This window comes from Hoplias malabaricus, chromosome 7 (assembly GCF_029633855.1).
Source record: "Hoplias malabaricus isolate fHopMal1 chromosome 7, fHopMal1.hap1, whole genome shotgun sequence".
In the NCBI taxonomy this organism is placed as follows: Eukaryota; Metazoa; Chordata; class Actinopteri; order Characiformes; family Erythrinidae; genus Hoplias; species Hoplias malabaricus.
In genome coordinates, this window is record NC_089806.1 from 35,668,906 (window position 1) to 35,687,671 (window position 18,766).

An 18,766-nucleotide genomic window follows, 5' to 3' on the forward strand; every position below is an offset into this window, starting at 1 on the left:
AATTTCAAAACGGACCATTCATTCACTCCCCAGTCCACATAGGAACAGAAGGCAACAAAAACAGCTTGCTTTTTTCATTGATTTTCATGAAAACCGACTCATTTGCATATATTCATCTATTCAGGCTACAGCAGTTCGGCTCCACCAATTCATTCTGAAGAAGTGTTTCAAAGCAGACTGCTGCTGAATGCACCATATAGCCTGTTCAATTCAAATGGATAAGAGAGGTAGGAAAAAAAATAATTCAGACTATTTTTGGATCCATAAAAACATAAATTATAAGAGTCAGCCTAATAGGAGTAATATAATATTTTAGAAAATTATAGGATATGGGCCCTTTAACTGCACTCAATACACCCTGCAGAAAATCACCAGATCATCAAAAACCTTCTGTTTCTCAGGAACAATATATACAAGCACATGGTGGGAACAAAAAAAAGAGATGGAGAAAAAGAGGCCAATAGGAGAAGACAGGAGAGATGCGCAAATAGGAAGAGAAATATGTCCACCTTTAAATCCCTACAATGGGTTGCTGACCTCTCTCTCGTAACCCGATGGCAACTCAAAAGCGTGGACAGTAGTGAGAGACCAGTCACTGACCTATAATCCCTCTCTGCTGCCAGACTTGGCAGAAGGAAAAATCCGTCAAGGACAAAGGCTCTGTGAAGAGCCAGCAACACGACTCAGCATTCCTTCCCCTACTCCTCAAACCATGACTCAACATGCCGTCTCACTTCCCTTCTCTCTTATTATTCTACAGCTTCCTTCACTCATTCTGAACAAGAGTAACTGAGTGCAGTGTCCTCACAGATGATGGAAGAGGTGTACTCACTCTTAAAAATGAACAGCTTTGCTATAACTTCAATTCTCCTGAGTACAATTTCTAAAAAAAAAAAAAAAAAGGACTAAATGTTCTACTGGCACCAGATGAGGACATGAGATTAAGAAAAGCAAAGTGTTAAAGACATCTGGGCTTTTCTATTAACAAGTGATGCATTATTTATGAACAGGACAAAACCTGCTACTTGAACTCAGTAACAGAACTGAGCATATATGTACTTGACTCCTGTAGTTTTACACATTATTCCAATTAGGGCTGGACAATAATTCAATATCAATATCTATATCACAATATACAATTTTCAATAACAATTATATGATTTTAAAATACATTTTCAATATTTCAATACACATTATTTACAGCATCTGTCACTGACTGACAATCATTACAGGGCACTGTCATCAATTCAGCACTCAATTTTAAATTTTGTTTAAAAATATTAATATTGGCAAAGCCAAGAGGTTTATGTTTCATGATGTCATGTTTCTTGCTTGTTCTTAAAAGCTCTTCAGTGGATTTTATGTTGTTCATATCAATATCAGAATTTTATCGTATCGACCAAAATAAAGAAATATATCATGATATAAATGTTGGCCATATCGTCCAGCCGTAATTTCAAGTAATTCAACAGAACAAAAAACTGAGATGGGAATTCTATGTGTTGGGCTCAAGTCAGATTCATATTTCTAATGCTGAAGGCAAACGTCTTACTATATCTGCATCACACTAAGCAGTTCATAGTAGGAAGTTTACTCAAAATATAAACGTTGGAATGTGCAGAATTTAAACTTGCAAAACATTTTACATAATTTCTATATTTTATATATCCATAATTGAACGCTGGTTACACAGAATTTTACACAGAATAAGGTTTTATTTATTTCATTCATCCCTTTTGGAGTTTCTCTGCTAGCTTCCCTGGTCTGATTAAAACTGTCTCAGCATGCTTTGCTATTATATCCAGTGCTGCCTTGGCTTCACCAAACCAGGAGGTATAACCCTATACTGCAGGAATGTTTGGAAATTGTATGATGGTATGATTAAATATGATACCATCCATCCCACATCTTGATTCATCTTCAGATTCAAAAGTTACATAGTTTAGGTTGGATTAGGAAATAATTCTGTCTAACTTGGGGTTGGGTTCTGATTTAAATCTCAGGCTGTTGGGTAATGTTGGGTCAGGCTTAGACAGTTCTTAGGCTGTCTAAACATGTGCTGGAAATATACTTGAATATTGATAAGTACATTTCAAGCACATTATTGCTCTGTGTGCTAAATTTAAGTGCCAAAAATAGTAAATACATGTATATTTTCCCTCAGTGCTATATAGAATCATGAACACCCCAAGAACTCTGCACGATTCTTCAGATTGATGGAGAATTGGCTGTAGATGGTTTTTTATATGACCTTTCACAATGCAAAGAACCCTTAAATCACGCAAAGAAAGGTGTATTAAGATACATTTAAATATATTTGTTGGTATTAATTGACACACAAACTCCTACAAAGGTGAGAAAGTACACAGAAGTAGACTTGATTATGACATATTCATTCATTGTCTGTAAATGTTTAACCAGTTCACTGGGCACAAGGCAGGAAATCACCCTGGACAGGGTGCCAGTCTATTGCAGGGCTAAGCATATTTAGTGTATAACATAATATATTTATTATACTAAATATATTTATGTACATATTTGCAATGTATTTATCTAGATTTTATGACAGAATTATACTTTTATTTGATATATTTGAAACAAAGTATATTTTGGAAAAAAACAGAGTTGGGAAAATATGCACTTAAGTATATTTATTGTACTATATTTTTAATGGTGTCTCAAAATTGTATCATTAGTATTTAAGTATAATTAATAACACTAACAAAATATAATTAACATACTGAGTACATAGTTATTAGACCAAAATTGTACACACTTTTAGTACATTGATCATCAGTGTATTTGTTTGTTACAAAATACTTAATATTGCATTTTGAAAGAATTTCAGTAAAGTTGGTAGTGATTTAGGCATGCAGTTTGCATCCTGGTAATTAGTAGTTGAAAACTTCCATTTGGCAATTAGGTAATTTAGTACCTAGGTACAATTAGGTAAGTCTGATTTTTCCCTTAAAGGAACACAATGTAATATGTTTATCATAAAATTACAGCTTCAAAATCATTGTGATATTTTACTGATCTATAAAAAAAAAATAACCGTGGCTGTGTTGTTGCTATTCTGAGCTCAGCACTGCAGGAACAGCACTATGTAATTTTGTAGCAGGGTAGGAAACCACATCTCCTCTCTCTTCCTCCCTACTGATTTCAGTGCTGCACTGTAAAAAATTAATTACACTAGGGGGAGCCTCAGGAGCAAAAACACTAAACCTTACCTAGTGTTCCTTTAAGTACTATATGTACATGCACATAAACAAATCTTTAAACGTTTGTAAAACAAGTATAGCTTAAATTATGCATAAGAACATATGAACGAAGGACACGACGCAACAACCATCCGTCTGACCACTGAGCCTGTCTCTGTATCATATGTCGGCATATCGTATCATACGTGCACATGTGGCTTGGATCATATGAAAGAGCCGTCACAACCATGTAGTCAGACTCATATCACACTCACATCACTCAAAATGAGAACACACATCACACAAAGACATGGGAATGGAAGGAGAAGGTGGGTGTAGAGAGAGTGCAGAAAAAAAGGAGGATGTCATCATATACTGAGTGGTATGAATTAATTTCCTTTTTTATGCACTGAAGCTGTAGCTAATGTAGCATTATCATTATCAGCTTCCAATTTTGGGAAATATTTTCTATCTGTTTTCTCCTTGTTTAAAAATAGTGTCATGGAAACACACAGCATAGCAAACACACAACTGCCTGCACTACACTGATAGGGACAGGAATAGTATTTTTTCTTCTTTTGTTTGTATTTATGTCTGTTCAAACTCTATGAATCCAAGGAATTTCTCGCTGGCTGTCCAGAGGCCCTTATTGTCATTTCAGGGTCAGCTGTGCATGAGTATAACCCTTTTCTCATCCTCTCCATTATCAAAAACCTTATGCATGTATGAGCTTTAGCTCGCGCATTATGTAAATGTTTCTGTATATTGAGATGCTGCAAGAGCTCTAAGACTCATTCAAAAGGCTGGAAAGTGTGGGGGGGAGGGCAGCATCTGCATGTCCCTAATCACTTTAGTGGTGTTCACTCTCTCATTCATTCATTCTCTCGTTGTCAATCTTCCTCTCACTCCCTCTTTCTCTAGTATTCATTTCCCTTGGTCCCAGTCCATAAAACTCAGAATGACAGTTTGATTAGATACAAAACACAGTCATTTACTATACTCTCAGGAGAAAGAGAGAGAGAGAACAAGTGCAAGAGAGGGAGAGAAATCTTCAGATCAAATCTCATCAGCATCAACACTTAGCCTTCTTCAAACTATAAAAAGAAAATCCACATATACATAGACCATAATAGCTCAGCTCTGTGCAAATCTTAGAAATGGACTTCCATTTTCAATGCAGCACATGTTGTCATAGAACAAAGTGTACTGCAGCAATGTGCAGCATTTATGAATGAAAAGACTCACTTTTTTGTCGTCATAAAAATATTTACCTAGGATTTCCTTAAAAAGCAGTTTTCATTCACAAACGGGAACAAACCTAAAAGGGTCTGCATTAAAAGTAGCTATTGTCAGGGTCTCTTTAGGTGAGTAGCACAGCCCTCCCTCTTCATCAATCAGTACAATAATAGATAACGCTGTGTTGTTCTGATAGCCGGGTTTCAACAGGTACGTGGGACCCCTGAATATATATAGCATCGGGCCCCAACACTGCAGGCCAATCTGAACCTGGAAATAACACACAAATGCCTTCAAATTTGGAAGCCAAATTTACCTTTAGGAAGCTGATACAGGATGTTCAATCAGCACTCGGAAATCACTACTAGTACTGTGCAAACCTGGTGTAGGGGCAGGACCTGGCCAAAACATTTCATGTGTGTGTTTTGGGGTGTGGGGGTGTGGGAGAGATTATATGGATGACTATGAAGTTGAGGATCACATGACAAGTCACCCAGTTTTTAAAAGCTTTTAGATTTTTAAGCTACGTTTACTCTTCACAGACAATAAAAACGGCTCCATACAATAACCATATTTCATGAAAACTTAAATGCAGTGGTAGAAATCTGTGTCGCCTACGTTCTCATCTGTAAACACTGCCAATACTTTACAGTTTATCCTGCTAGGACAACTTCTGCTGCATCCATTTCTGAAGTTTGAATAAGATCTATAAAAACATAAATACACACAGACACGGATTTACAAAACCTCACACAAAGCATGTTTTCTTGTTCACTGGAGTTATGTGAATTTGTGCAATGAGGAAACACAGACTCTCTCTCTCTCTCTCTCTCTCTCTCTCTCTCTCTCTCTCTCTCACACACACACACAATTGCTACTGCCTGCGACAATGGAAAAGCCATTAGAAATGCATGACTCTGCAGTAACTGTGTATAAGAGTGAAAAGGTACTGAAGAATCGTTACTGGGGGTGGACCACAATGGACTCTACGGCTGTGTTGTGTGTGTGTGTGTGTGTGTGTGTGTGTGTGTGTGTGTGTGAGAGAGAGAAAGTGCTAGAGGATAGCTAAAAAATTGTTACAGACAGACCCTTTTTGGCATACTCAGCAATCACTGCCATAGGCATCTTCAAGCCAAGGAGAGATCAGAGGGAGGAAAGAGAGTGAACAAGAAGAAGAACAAATTTTCATATGCAGAGAGAGAAAATCCACACTTCACATTCCAAACCCACGCATGCCCCTTGGGTCGAGCACACAACCCTTCCATTTATTGCCAGTTTCTATAGCAAAGAAATACACTTTACACAAAAAAAAGTTTCAGCATAATGTTAAAATGGAAAGCAGGGATAAAATGAATATAAAAACCATGTAAAAATATATTCAAACATAAGCAAAGGTATTTGAAAGTTATAATCAATATTTAGCACTCTGGGAAAATGTTCTTTTATATATATATATTAACATTTATTTATTATAAATTCAAGATTAAAATGAGATAACAGATAACTAAGTAAGAGATGAAGCCATTGCCAACAATGAGTGTGTCCTTTCCAATAAGTCAGATCCTGGCCAGAATGAGTGACAACACATAAGAGCTCCTTTTCAAATACCAACCCATAAGGCAAATATACAAACACAACATACAGACTTAGGATGAGGGCTACTACTGTTTTAGCTTTAGCTTTTGTCATTTTGTACAGATAATGTTACATCATATAATGTCAGAAACCTCAGGTCTGTCTGAGATGAGTTGACTTTGAGACAGATGTATGATGATGACTTAATGGGACTGTCGACAATTGTGGGAAATTGCTGTCCTCTCGTTTGTTTACATTCAGATGCTCTGAGTCTTTTAAGGTGAAACTGTATGTTTAAGCGGAAAAATGACGGGATGTACATTGCTGAAGTTAACTTGTTAGCTGAAGGTCATATAGGCAAAGTATAACCATAAGGAAAAACATTCGCAGCTGTTTATTTTGTGTCTCCCCCGCAATAGCAGGACCCTATTAACTCGGTCAAAGCACAGAACCAGTATGTGGAAGACTACACCACAGTAAGACAAGGTCCAGAAGGCTTGTTCTCACACACAAACTACACACACACACACAAAACACACACACGAAACACACTCCTTAGAGAGCTCTCTGACTCTCAGTTCTCTCCTTCTCCATCCCCCTCAATGTGCGTTTGACATCACAGCCTAATCGGCATTCAGAGCCAATCAGACGTAAAGACACAAACAAGCCCCTAGGCATACACACACACCAAATTGCACAGGTCCAGTGAATTTGTGTGTGTGTGTGTGTGTGTGTGTGTGTGTGTGTGTGTGTGTGTGTGTTAATGTGTGTGTAAGACGCATGTCAGCCGTGTGCCTCGGTGCGCATTAAAAACAGTGACTCATCACAGCACACGTTCCCCAACCCCCAACCTATAGGGCCCGTGTGTGATGTCATCCAGCGGCCGAAGAACAACACTTCAAGCACAAACCGGGAATTAATACGAATTAAAAGGAGTTAAATCTTTTGTGCCCCTCTGTGGGCGTGTATAAAAGGGGGACGGCAGAACAGTCATTGACTTTACACTATTTATACCCTGTATAGGCTGTATAGAGAAAGCAATGGTAGAGTATGTCCAAACAATTGCTGGAGAAAAAATAGCTTGTTTGAAAACTTGTCCATTTCCTAATGCAAATAAAATTACCATAGCATCATCTCAGAAAACCAATGCTGCAAATTTAAGAATTTGTTATGTTCTATGGTCAAAATTAGACTTCAAATCAGCAGACTATGTTTCATCTATGTTTTACAGTATCATGAATTCCCATCTGTGGCATTTATACATTTGCTTTGGGGGTACATTGACGTTCACTACAGAAGAATGAACAGAGTTGATAGAATTTTAAATTTTAATTGTCATGATACTCAAATGGTATTCCACATCAGTATTAACCTTCCCAGGTGTGTTAATTTACAGTTTTTCCAAGCGGCCATTATTGATCTGTATAAGATATTGTTAAAAAAACAAAGACACCTGACAAACACAGTTCATTTCAGAGCACACTGTGAAATCTGGTTTAGATATTTGTATCATTTTTAATCTCTCACCTGCCAAATTAAATTAATTTGTCCAATTACAATCTATAACTGATTGTTCCTACTATAAAAAAATATTTTTAAATCAATCATTTTCATTAATGGCTTATTGAAAATTTCTCTGTAAATGTGCAATTTAATACCATACTTCTACTTGTAATCAAAAGCGATATAATTCACTGTAATTTTATTTCATTCATTCATTATCTGTAAGCGCTTATCCAGTTCAGGGTCACGGTGGGTCCAGAGCCTACTTGGAATCATTGGGCGCAAGGCGGGAATACACCCTGGAGGGGGCGCCAGTCCTTGACAGGGCAACACACACACACACTCACTCACACACATTCACTCAAACCTACGGACACTTTTTGAGTCAATCCACCTACCAACATGTGTTTTTGGACTGTGGGAAGAAACTGGAGCACCCGGAGGTAACCCACACGGACACAGGGAGAACACACCAACTCCTCACAGACAGTCACCCGGAGGTAACCCACACGGACACAGGGAGAACACACCAACTCCTCACAGACAGTCACCCGGAGGTAACCCACACGGACACAGGGAGAACACACCAACTCCTCACAGACAGTCACCCGGAGGTAACCCACGCGGATACAGGGAGAACACACCAACTCCTCACAGACATTCACCCGGAGCGGAACTCAAACCCACAACCTCCAGTACCCTGGAGCTGTGTGACTGCGACACTACCTTTCATATTATGGCCAACTTTTGACAGTCATACAAACAAAATAATGTAAAAGTGCACATTTTAAGTTTAAATTATGAAAATATATATGCAATTGATTATACTGCATATACATAGAACAATATACTGATATAAAAGCATAGACATAATCACATTAAATATAAAATGGATATACAACAACGCAACAATAGCAATTATACACAAGGTACCATACGTAGATTTGCTATGAAATGCTACAAGTCATATAACATTGCCTCTGACCAAAGAAAAAAGAATGGCAGGGCAGTTAGGGTCATCTTGGTAAATAATTTGATTTTGTTCTTGCTGTCTAATACACTCAACATGATCTCGAAACTCAGACTGCTGCATGGACTCTTTAACTGATGAAGCTCAGAGTAGTACTATCTAGAGCTGGGTCAAACAAGCGAGGAACAAGTCGGGTGAGAAACATCCTTATAGACACACACTGCTTCCACTTAGACCACAGTTAAATATACACTCCCAAAAAAGGACAAACTAAAGGATTCATTCATGCATGGAAGCAAACCTAACAGGCTTGCATCTGTTTCCATGAAAGTACTAGGAAAGCAGTGAGATACTGAGTGCACTATGGTCATAGTCCTAATCATAGTATAGCCCTTTAATTCTTTACTCTAATAACTCACATATTAGTTTTATAGTATTTACTGAATAACATCTAACTACTTATTCACCTATCTGGAATATGCAGCTAATTATATCCACTGCAGTCAATGTTTTATTATCTAATGCTAAAAGTAAAAATCATTGTTCAATGTATCATTATCGCCCAACTCTCTACCTGACTCCTGACTGCACAGTTCCACTTTGATGACGCAGCACTTTCCATCGGTACTGACACATATTTGAAGAATAAGGTCATAAAGCTATCTCATGTCCCCGTCATTATGCAGCATTTCTAGCGTTCTTTCCTTTTATATAGTGTTCTTTCTGTTTAATATTTTCATTTTCTTTTTCCTCGGAAGGAGATAGCCACAGCAGTGATGAAAGCAGAAATATTTTTAGCAGCTTTTGCTTATGTAAGAGCTCTTCTTTCTGGTTCCTCAAAAAATAAATAAATAAGTAAAAAAATCCTAAACTGAGGCCAAAGTGGTGCTGTTTTGCTGAGTAACCATGTGAAAGAGAGGAGGACGGAAAAGCATGGAAACATCAGGCGGACATGGAAAGAGAGAGAGAGAGAGAGAGTGTGCAACAGAGGAAAAGTGCAAAGGATTTCATTTTTTTCCTCCACTTTTTGAGGCTTGATGGAAAACACCTTCAGTTCACCATAAAGTGGCACGTGCGGCGAGAGAGAGAGAGAGGAAGAGAGAAACATGGAAAAGAGAGAGAGTGGGGCATGAAGAACACAGCAAGTGAAGGTCACACCTGTCACAGACATATTATAACGTGTGGGTATTTGTGTGTGTGTGTAGAACATTATCAATGTTTTTATTATTGTAAAATCGATTTTATGAGGATGTGTATAATTTTATACGTGTATATATTTCAAATAATTTGTAGCTAAGCTGTGAAAAAAAATTATTCATATAATTAACGACGTTGCAGAAGATTCTATAATAAACAAAAATGCATTTCAGCATTGACCCATAAATTATACCCAGAATTCTTTATAACTGAAAAGTGAATGAACAAATCTTGCTGATCAAATAGCTATTCCTAGAAATTGCCTGATAATAAGTGACTATAAATGGAAAATAACATATTATTGTTCTTAAAAAGTGCTATTTTTAACATGTCATAAGAGATTTAACTTGATCAAACTGCTTAAAGTAGGAGGCAATTCTGCGACTGTCCGACTTTGTTCAGCAGACAACAAACCTGACGTTACGTTCGATTAAATTTCTTGTGTTTAAACATGTCACATGACCTGTTCCACAGTGGCTGATTTCTTCTAGGGGTGTCAGAAATTAGGTCCAGAAGGTCACACTTTATTTGGATGGTCCCCTATAAATTATCTACGGATAATTAAATAAAGTAGAAGTAGAAGTAGATTCAAAAGAATCTACTGAGCATCTACAAACCATCGACAGTGAACCATCCGAAAGAAAGTTACCAACAATCTTAATTACATAATTGGATGCTAGATCACACAACTCAGCTGTAAGATTTTCTAAGTGTTAAATGCAGTAAATACTTTGTGTGTGTGTGTGTGGGCATGTGTGCAGCTGTGAGTCTTGGAGGAGTTCACCTGAGCCAGACAGGCTAGGCCAGGACGGGTGCTGAACAGGGTGAATGGCTGCAGTGAAAGGGGCTGAAAAGACCATGAGCCTAGAAGGCTCTTTGAAGTAGTGATGAAACAAATCGATGAGCCTGGGGCAGCCTTTGATGGGGGGAGAGATTAGCTGAGTGACAGCCAAGTCAGACAGCTCGGCCAGCCTCGTTAGCGTAATGACGTGTGAATTGATGTGTGCCTGTGTGTGAGTGTATGCATTTATGAACGAGAGACTGTTGCTACATGAATGTGTGAAATCCGCTGAACCGAAAGGGCTAAATTGGCGTGCACTAAGCCCTGGTAATCATTTATACGTATACATGCATATTTATGCATGCATTTTGGTGTTTATGTGTGTGTCTGTTTGAGTTTAAGTTGTTGAAACACGGTGTTGCATCTGTTGTTTGTAATTACAGAACAGGTAGTTGACCTAGCAGGCATTATGTATTCCCAACCTAAGCAGAGGACTCTTGACAGATTGTGGCCAATTTCCCTGGCAACTGCAACGCATAATACACACAGCAACCACTGAGCAACATAAATGCACAGCAGAGACAAATACAGCAAAATAAGAAAAACACAGGAAAAATACAGTGTATTCAAATCCGAAGTGATGGAGGGAGAGAGTGATAAAGATGCATTCAAACTTAAGTCCTGTAGTTCTGATCCAATTCACATTAAAGGGCACATATTAAGAAAGACTCATTTTAGGCACTTTAATTTGGGAACCTGGAACCGCTACCAACACACTAGGCACTTTAGAGACTCTGCAGGGTTTACACGTCAACATTTAGTACCTATTCGGCACGGGTGGAACCCGGAGGGAGCTGGGACTAAAAACTTACCCTGTTCCAGGGACCAGGTACAAGATTTGGCCAATGGAAAAGCCAAAGATCTGTGGCGAGTCGCGTAGAGTCGTGTAGCGCCAAAGGTCTCTCCAATCACAGCACTGAATCCATGTAACACTAACGTGACACGCAAAGACCAGATTATTTAGAGCAAACCCAAACTTGAAATAAATGTGCTGCTTAAAAATGGAGAAAACTAGAATAATGAGAAACAGAACAAAGCAAACGTGACTGAAAATGCTAGCTCCTCTTGTATGTAAAAATATGTTAATTCTCAATAGGGGCTGAAACAGAACTGATCATTCGGATCATTCTGTGTAGAGAGTGTAAGAAAAGTGCTGTGGTGTTTTATCCTTGTGGTATTTTGCCCAAAACATGTCACAGACATTATATTAAGTTTGTATTTATTTTATTAATTGGGGAAAAAGAGGTATAATATGTCCCTTACCCACAGTAAGTGATGTAAAAAGTAAGTACATCTAAAAAAAAACACACATTTGACTTATTTTAGCTACATTTAGCTTTGTACACACACCTCTAATGTGTCCCAGAGGTACTATCATATAGTATCATATGTTAATCATGAAGTTCATGTCATGTGTAAACCCATTCACACTGGCCATCTTGCTTTTAATGTTGCGCAGTATGAACATTACCAGTCAAATATTCCAGTAACAGGTTTTATGTGTAAAGGGCATTTGTGACTGGAATCACATAAAACCATTCATTGTTCCTCATCTAATACTGTTGTCCACTAGGTCACGGTGATTCAATATATGTCTTTTTTTTACTTAATGGATATGACAGATGCCAGTTATCTTTATCTGTCTGCCCCACTCTGAATGAGGGCAATGCTTTCCAGGAGTAGAAAACCAGACTGAATATCTGTCCAACTACAGACATTAAGCTTTAAAACAAAGCAGTGAATCATACGCCTTTTTCTGGGGATCAAGTGATTGACATAGGAGCAATGCACCCTACTGCGTAAGGTCTCAATATGAGAGAGAGGTGCTGTTGAAGGGGTATTACTGAAGAAAAAAAAAGAATGCAGAAAGTCCAGCACATTGCAGCAGCCACAGATTATATTTTACACCATTAGATGTTTTGTTACTTTAATCAGTCATACAATGTGTAGATAAGCTCAGGTTGCAGTACAATAGTCACTGAAAGGCTGTTACTGAAAGGGAAAAACAGCTTGGGCCTAAGAGAATGAGGAGAGAGAGAGTCATGTTTGCCCCCCACATCTAAAAGCCTGCGTTGTTTATCTACCTTGTCTGTTATCCTTTTCCCTTGGAAAATACCTGAGTACGCTCATTTTACTTTATAAGGACGTCTGCTAAATGACAGTGTATTACACCCTATTAGCGCCACTAACCAACTGAATTCTGTCATTCGTGTTCAGGGGCTGGAGGTGGGAATAAGGCTTCCCAGGCAAGTCACCGAGGTGCTGGATTAGATGACTGGTTGGACATTTTTAGCAAGAACTGTTACCAACAGAACAGACTTTTGTTGCGAGAACATCATCCATTTAACAATCTGTCTACTTCAGAATCGGGTTCAGGAGTCAGGAACAAGGATGAGGGGTAATTGTACTGTAAATTATTTAACAACCTCTCAGAGGACGTCACAAAGGGCACATTTCTATGACAACCAGGTTCAATAGCACATATGCCCCCCCCCATTTTTCATGTCCCTGTCACAGTTAAAAGGCCTCCTCTGGCAAGCAGCAGTAAAGCTCAAACAGACTGGCTAAAGATAAAACCTGGCTTATTAGATTACATAAAAGAAATATCTGCATTTCGGAATCATTGATCCCATCCCTGCTCATGACAAATGTGAATATTAAGTAAGAAAATGTGTTTCTGCAAAGCAATATCAAAAGTCGCAGTAGAATAGCTAAGACAGACAAAACTACACAATAAATACATATAAAGGCTTACATACTAATGTAAGCCTTCAAGAAAGAGCTAGATTCCCTGACAGATTAAAGCATTTAAGCAACCTGGTCAATCATCACTTGTTCCAGATGAGTTTGAATCAAGGCATGAGACAAAACAAAAAAATATTACTCGTCGCCGTATGGTTTTAGTATTTTCCAAAACTGCAACCCCAGTGAGGCTAGGTTCAGGAATGACTGTGGCAGCAGTGCCAATGCCTCCTCACCTCACACAATGAACGTCACATGACCTCTGCAGGAGTGAGTGCCCAAGCTGAGCACCTCAGCACACCCTTCTAGAACATGGCAGGAAAATGTTGTAATTGTTTGAGATGAAAGCAAAATCTACATCAAGCAGAGCAGCTCCTCTTATTTAACCTTGTTTTTACATGAACATGAGGAGAAAATGGTCAAGGTCATTACGTCCAAAAAGACTGCAGGACGTAAACAACTGCAGGGTTTGGATGTAAATTAAACTGTGAATGGTCTCGTCAATCACCATCATACCAATGAATTCAATTTCCTTAGCGTACATTTATTTATTTGTGTGTATCTTTGTAGTACTGGCATTGTGTGCCACAACAAGAGCAATGTATCACTTTCCCCGTTCCTGCTTTATATTAATGCCAGTGTAATAAAACTAATTCATCTTCATAACTGTGGCTTGTTATACAATCATTGCAATACTTCATTCAGGTCAATGTTCCAATACTTTGTTTTGGTTATACTTCATATACCAGTGCCTTAGACAAACTGTAATTTTATGTAAATTCAATGGGCAATAAAGCACTCAGATTCCAAACACATATTCCTTTTCCAATGTGCCTGACATGCCACTGCCTAAAAGCGCTATGCAAACATTTTAATAAGTTACATTACTAGCAACCTGCTTAAACAACTGCGAGGAAACAGAGACAGAGGAGACAGAGTTCATGCAGCAGTCAGTCTTGCTAACGATTTCTTTAGTGCAAATGATGGGAGGTTTGGAAATCCTGCATGTCTGAGATGCTTCAGTGAGATGGGATTTCTCTGTTTGTATGTCCTGTTTTCTCTGCAAAATGTTAATCTGGCTGGGGTTACTGATGCATTCGATCATGTCTGGCCACATCCGTGGTGACAGCCTATACCCAGCAGCCACGAGCTGAGAGTTCTGCTCCAGTACACGGTCACACACACACACACACACACACACACACTTGCACACACCGCTCCCCAGTACACACACATGCAGGATCTGACTATTTGCTGTTGTGTCATGATGGTAGAGAGGAAGGAGTTAAGCTTATTTTCCAGAGTCATGCCCAGCATACACACAGGCGCGCACACTTCAGATGATGAGCCTCACTTCAGTGGATTACATAAGCTGTGGCATGCACATCCTCAGGCAGAGTCCCTGTGTGTAAATCGGGCTTAGTCCCAAACACCAGACACGACACAAGACAAAGGCGCTGCAACACACACATAAAAGCCATGACCCATGACCTGGAAAAAACAGTAACTTACTGCAAAATATCTTCATATTTAATATATGGTCTTAGCTGTTCTGTTTAGAAAGCACTCATTTAAGCCACAGCCTTCTAATTAAAGTGCACTGTATAATGACATGCAAGATCAATTGTCCTACACAGCTACATCCAATCACTTGACCAGCAACATTGAATAAAACTGGAGCAAACCTTTCTATAGTGAAGGAGGGCCATAGATGGATCAGCAGTTAAACACCAAGCACTGATGCATATTGTGTCCTGTCATGGACTAAATTACACAGAAATTACAGCATTGTATTATGTCTAGACTGGCAGGTTATATAAAAGACTTGGATGTGATTTGGAATTAGTGACAGAGTGTGACCTAACTGCAGTATAAGCAACATTGAGTATTTTGTTCAAGCACAAATTTTAAAGAACTTAAAATGTAAGAAATCAACAGGAATGATAAAAGAAAAGAGTATTTCTATGAAATAAGAATGAAAAACTCAAATAATAGTCCTCTCCTGGAGCCTTCTGCCTCTGCTGTAATGTCTCACCTGTACGCTAAAAACTGGCAGCTGAGACTGAACTTTAACTAGAAATGTTCAATTTTCTCCTGCTTCAAATTGCTCAACTGCCCAACTGTCAAATGTGATTGGCCGAGAGAGTGGCAATTTTGTACAATAATGACACTCAGACCTAACCACCTCAAGTATTACTCCACCACATACACACGTAACCTAGCAACAATGCCAGTGCTTACAAGACAGAAGAGGGGGGGTGTGCCTGATAAAATGGAACTACTTAACCTTGTGGAATGTTGATAAACAAACAAATCAAATCAAAACAACTGATGTTGTCATAAAGCAGCTTCACAGAATTCCAAAGTTTTGACATGAAAGAATCCCCCAGGTGGGCAAGTCAGGGGCAACAATGGCAAGGAAAACTCCCTCAGAGCTGAGGACGAAACCTTAGGAGGAACCAAGGCTCACAAGGGGGAACCTATCCTCCTCTGGTCAATCTACTGGTGATAATAGTTAGGAAATAACTAAATATTTGTTTCTGTTCTTTTTATCTTCAAATTTAACAATAATTATTGACAAATTAACTGAGATAAAATGACAATAACATACTCAAGGTTCATGTTATTAGATGAGATATTGGCACTGGTGTACTGACATCTCATGTTATAACACTCCCTCTCATGCATTATTCCTTAGTTCCGTTGACTTCAATAAGAAAATGCCAAAATTTGATAAATGCCAAATATGATTATATTAACTCCCACAAAAACCACAGCTTCCCAGTGTTCTTTGGTGCATAGATAGCTTTTTAGCTGTTGGTTTTTATCAGTTCCCATCAAGACTTTTCCCAAAATCAGATGTTCATTTTAAGATTATTAGTTTTATTGATCAACCAATAACCTTTATTACTTTTAATCATTTTTATCATTGCCACTACTGTGTTTATATCAGTGCACCATATACATAACAAAGATTTAGATGATGATACAGTGACTGTATCAATAATTTCAAAATGATTTTGACCAGAGAAGGACGAGGGAGGTTTGCTTTCACTTCGCCTTTCACTTGCTCGCCTGAGTTTTTTTCTTTTTTTGTAGTTATTGTTGCTGTCTACATCTATAGTCTAATACAACTGCTACTGGATTAAAGCTGTTTTGCTTTAGTTGGTACAAGTACAAATACATTTTGACTGATTGTTAACATATCAGTCAAGCACCAATAACAACCACTTCACTTGACTGACATTATTCGGAGAGGTCGTGTTGGGGTATTCATTACATTCATGCTTCGACAGGAAGCTGTGAAATGCCCTACAGAAGCCAGTGGGACCATAACCAGGGGGCTATTTACTATGCATCTGTGCTCCCATGAAGTCACTGCACATCTGCTTGTGTGTGTATGTCTACGAGAGAGAGAGAGAGAGAGAGAGAGAGAGAGAGAGAGAGAGAGAGAGAGAGAGAGAGAGAGAGAGAGAGAGAGAGAGAATCTGATCAATAGATCTGTGAGCGAGCCACAGATAGTGGGCCTGTGTGGCTGGCTGAGTTATGAGTCTGCCATTTTCTATCCTTGCACTTAACAATCCATTTTGCAAAGGACAGCGACCACCCGGCACCAGACTCCAGGAAAGAACCTCAGTTTCAGCACCAGATTCAGCACGCAAGCAGCTGGATTCGCTAAAACAATGCACAGGATCAGCAAGCTAAGAGTCATATAAAACACCAGCAATTTAACAGTATACTACTGTTTTAGATGTTTGTTATATTTATCTAAATGTATATGGCAGTCAGAATGAGACTTAGTCCAATTGTATAGCTCTAGCATTCTAAAATAACCAAAAGTTAAATGAGAGGTGTGATTTTGTCATGTTTTTCCAAGCACAGGCCTTCTGAAGATAGTTCTTGGCAAGACAAGAGCCCAAAAACACAGAGGGGTGCAACTCTATCTTTCATCTTCTTTCCTGGTTCCATTTTCTTTCCTCCACCTCAGTCTTCTTCTGTTTCCCTCTCAGTCCATCCAGCCTCCCTCTGCTATTCCTCTATTACTCTCTCTCCTAACACTTTGCATCTGAAGGCTGTGCCACTTTGGGGACAGTAAACACATTCCCGAGCCTGTGGAGGACGGCGGAGAGCATCCCGTTTTTTGGGGATCACGGTGCATTAGCCCGCTGGCATGAAACTGTAGACTTCCCTCTCCTTTTTCTGCAGTAATCTTCCGGACGATTCCGCCTGCGCACCGCTCTGGCCCCTTGATCTGCCACATTCTATCATGCTCAGAGGCAGGAAAAACCAAGACCCAGAGAGACAGAGCTAACGGACTATTGAACACAGCCACACCACCAGAGAAAAGAGCAACACTTTAAGACTTCGCGCCTTCCGACATGGAGTCAAAAGACACTGTCGATGTAGAAGTGTTAGGAGGCTGACCCCAGCATAAAGACAATTTCAGAATTCATACCTACTCAGAAAACAGGCCAAGTATGTGAGCCCACTGCACCGTCACTCACCCCTCTTCCACCCACAAGGTGACCGTCCTACTGCTAGAGCCAATGTCTAGTTGTGAACACCGCCAAGAGTTTCCACCATAAAACAGCACTGTTTCTCACTCAGCAATTCAATCCCCATAAAATTGCTGGTGTGGAATCAATAAACCAGTGACTCAAGAGGTTGAGAGACAGGGCACAGTTTTACTGAACTTATAGCTGAACTACTATGTTTCATCAAACACCAGTAGTCGATAGCCATGTACCCAAGATGTAAATGTAAACGAAGGGTGGGGTTGATTAAAATCTGTTTGACTACAAGAGTAATTCTTGGTTGCAGGCAGTAGAGGCAATAGAGAAATGGGGACCTGTGGGGTCATGGTGTAAAAGGCTCCACTTATCTCGAATTAGGGCCTTGTCCCAGGCTTCTCATTGTCCCACATCTCCCGGCAGCAGACGCTTATCTGATTACAATCACTGCACGAGGCTCAGCAACATCAAGCTTCTCAAAAGAGATCATTTCTAAAGAGAGCCAATTCTCTCAAGTGCTGGGGATGGCATTGCGGGGGATGGGTAGCAGACGTAGCCCGTCCACATATATGAGCAACTTTGTCAAATGTGAACATTGCTGAAGAGAAGCAAAGCTGAGATCTCTTATACCAGGCTACAGAATTTCAATGTGCAGTTAGTGAATCAAAACAGAAACAGGATAAATAGTGAAAGGCAGAGAGTTTCCAGAAAACCAACAATTTAATGGAGGCTTTTTAAATTGAACAACGATTCTCCGATCTTGGGATCTGAATCATTTCCACATACTCATAGAGCAGAATCATGTTTCTGCCTGTGAACCATATCAATGAAACACTGAATAGATTGCAGTGACTTCCATTTTCCTTATCTCAGATATGCTTTCACGAGTAATATGTACAGTCCAAGTCCCTGTTTTAGCACAGAATCATAGCTTGAGACGTGAGATCAACATAGGCAAAGTGTGTCACTGAACAGAGTCACTTAAAACTTC

The 18,766-nt window shown here is 39.2% G+C and overlaps 1 protein-coding gene across 2 annotated transcripts in view; it reads right to left on the reverse strand.

The window, feature by feature from the left end:
- stxbp5a (syntaxin binding protein 5a (tomosyn)) overlaps positions 1–18,766 on the reverse strand; it is a 99,546-nt gene that overhangs the window by 78,072 nt on the left and 2,708 nt on the right. The window lies entirely within an intron of this gene.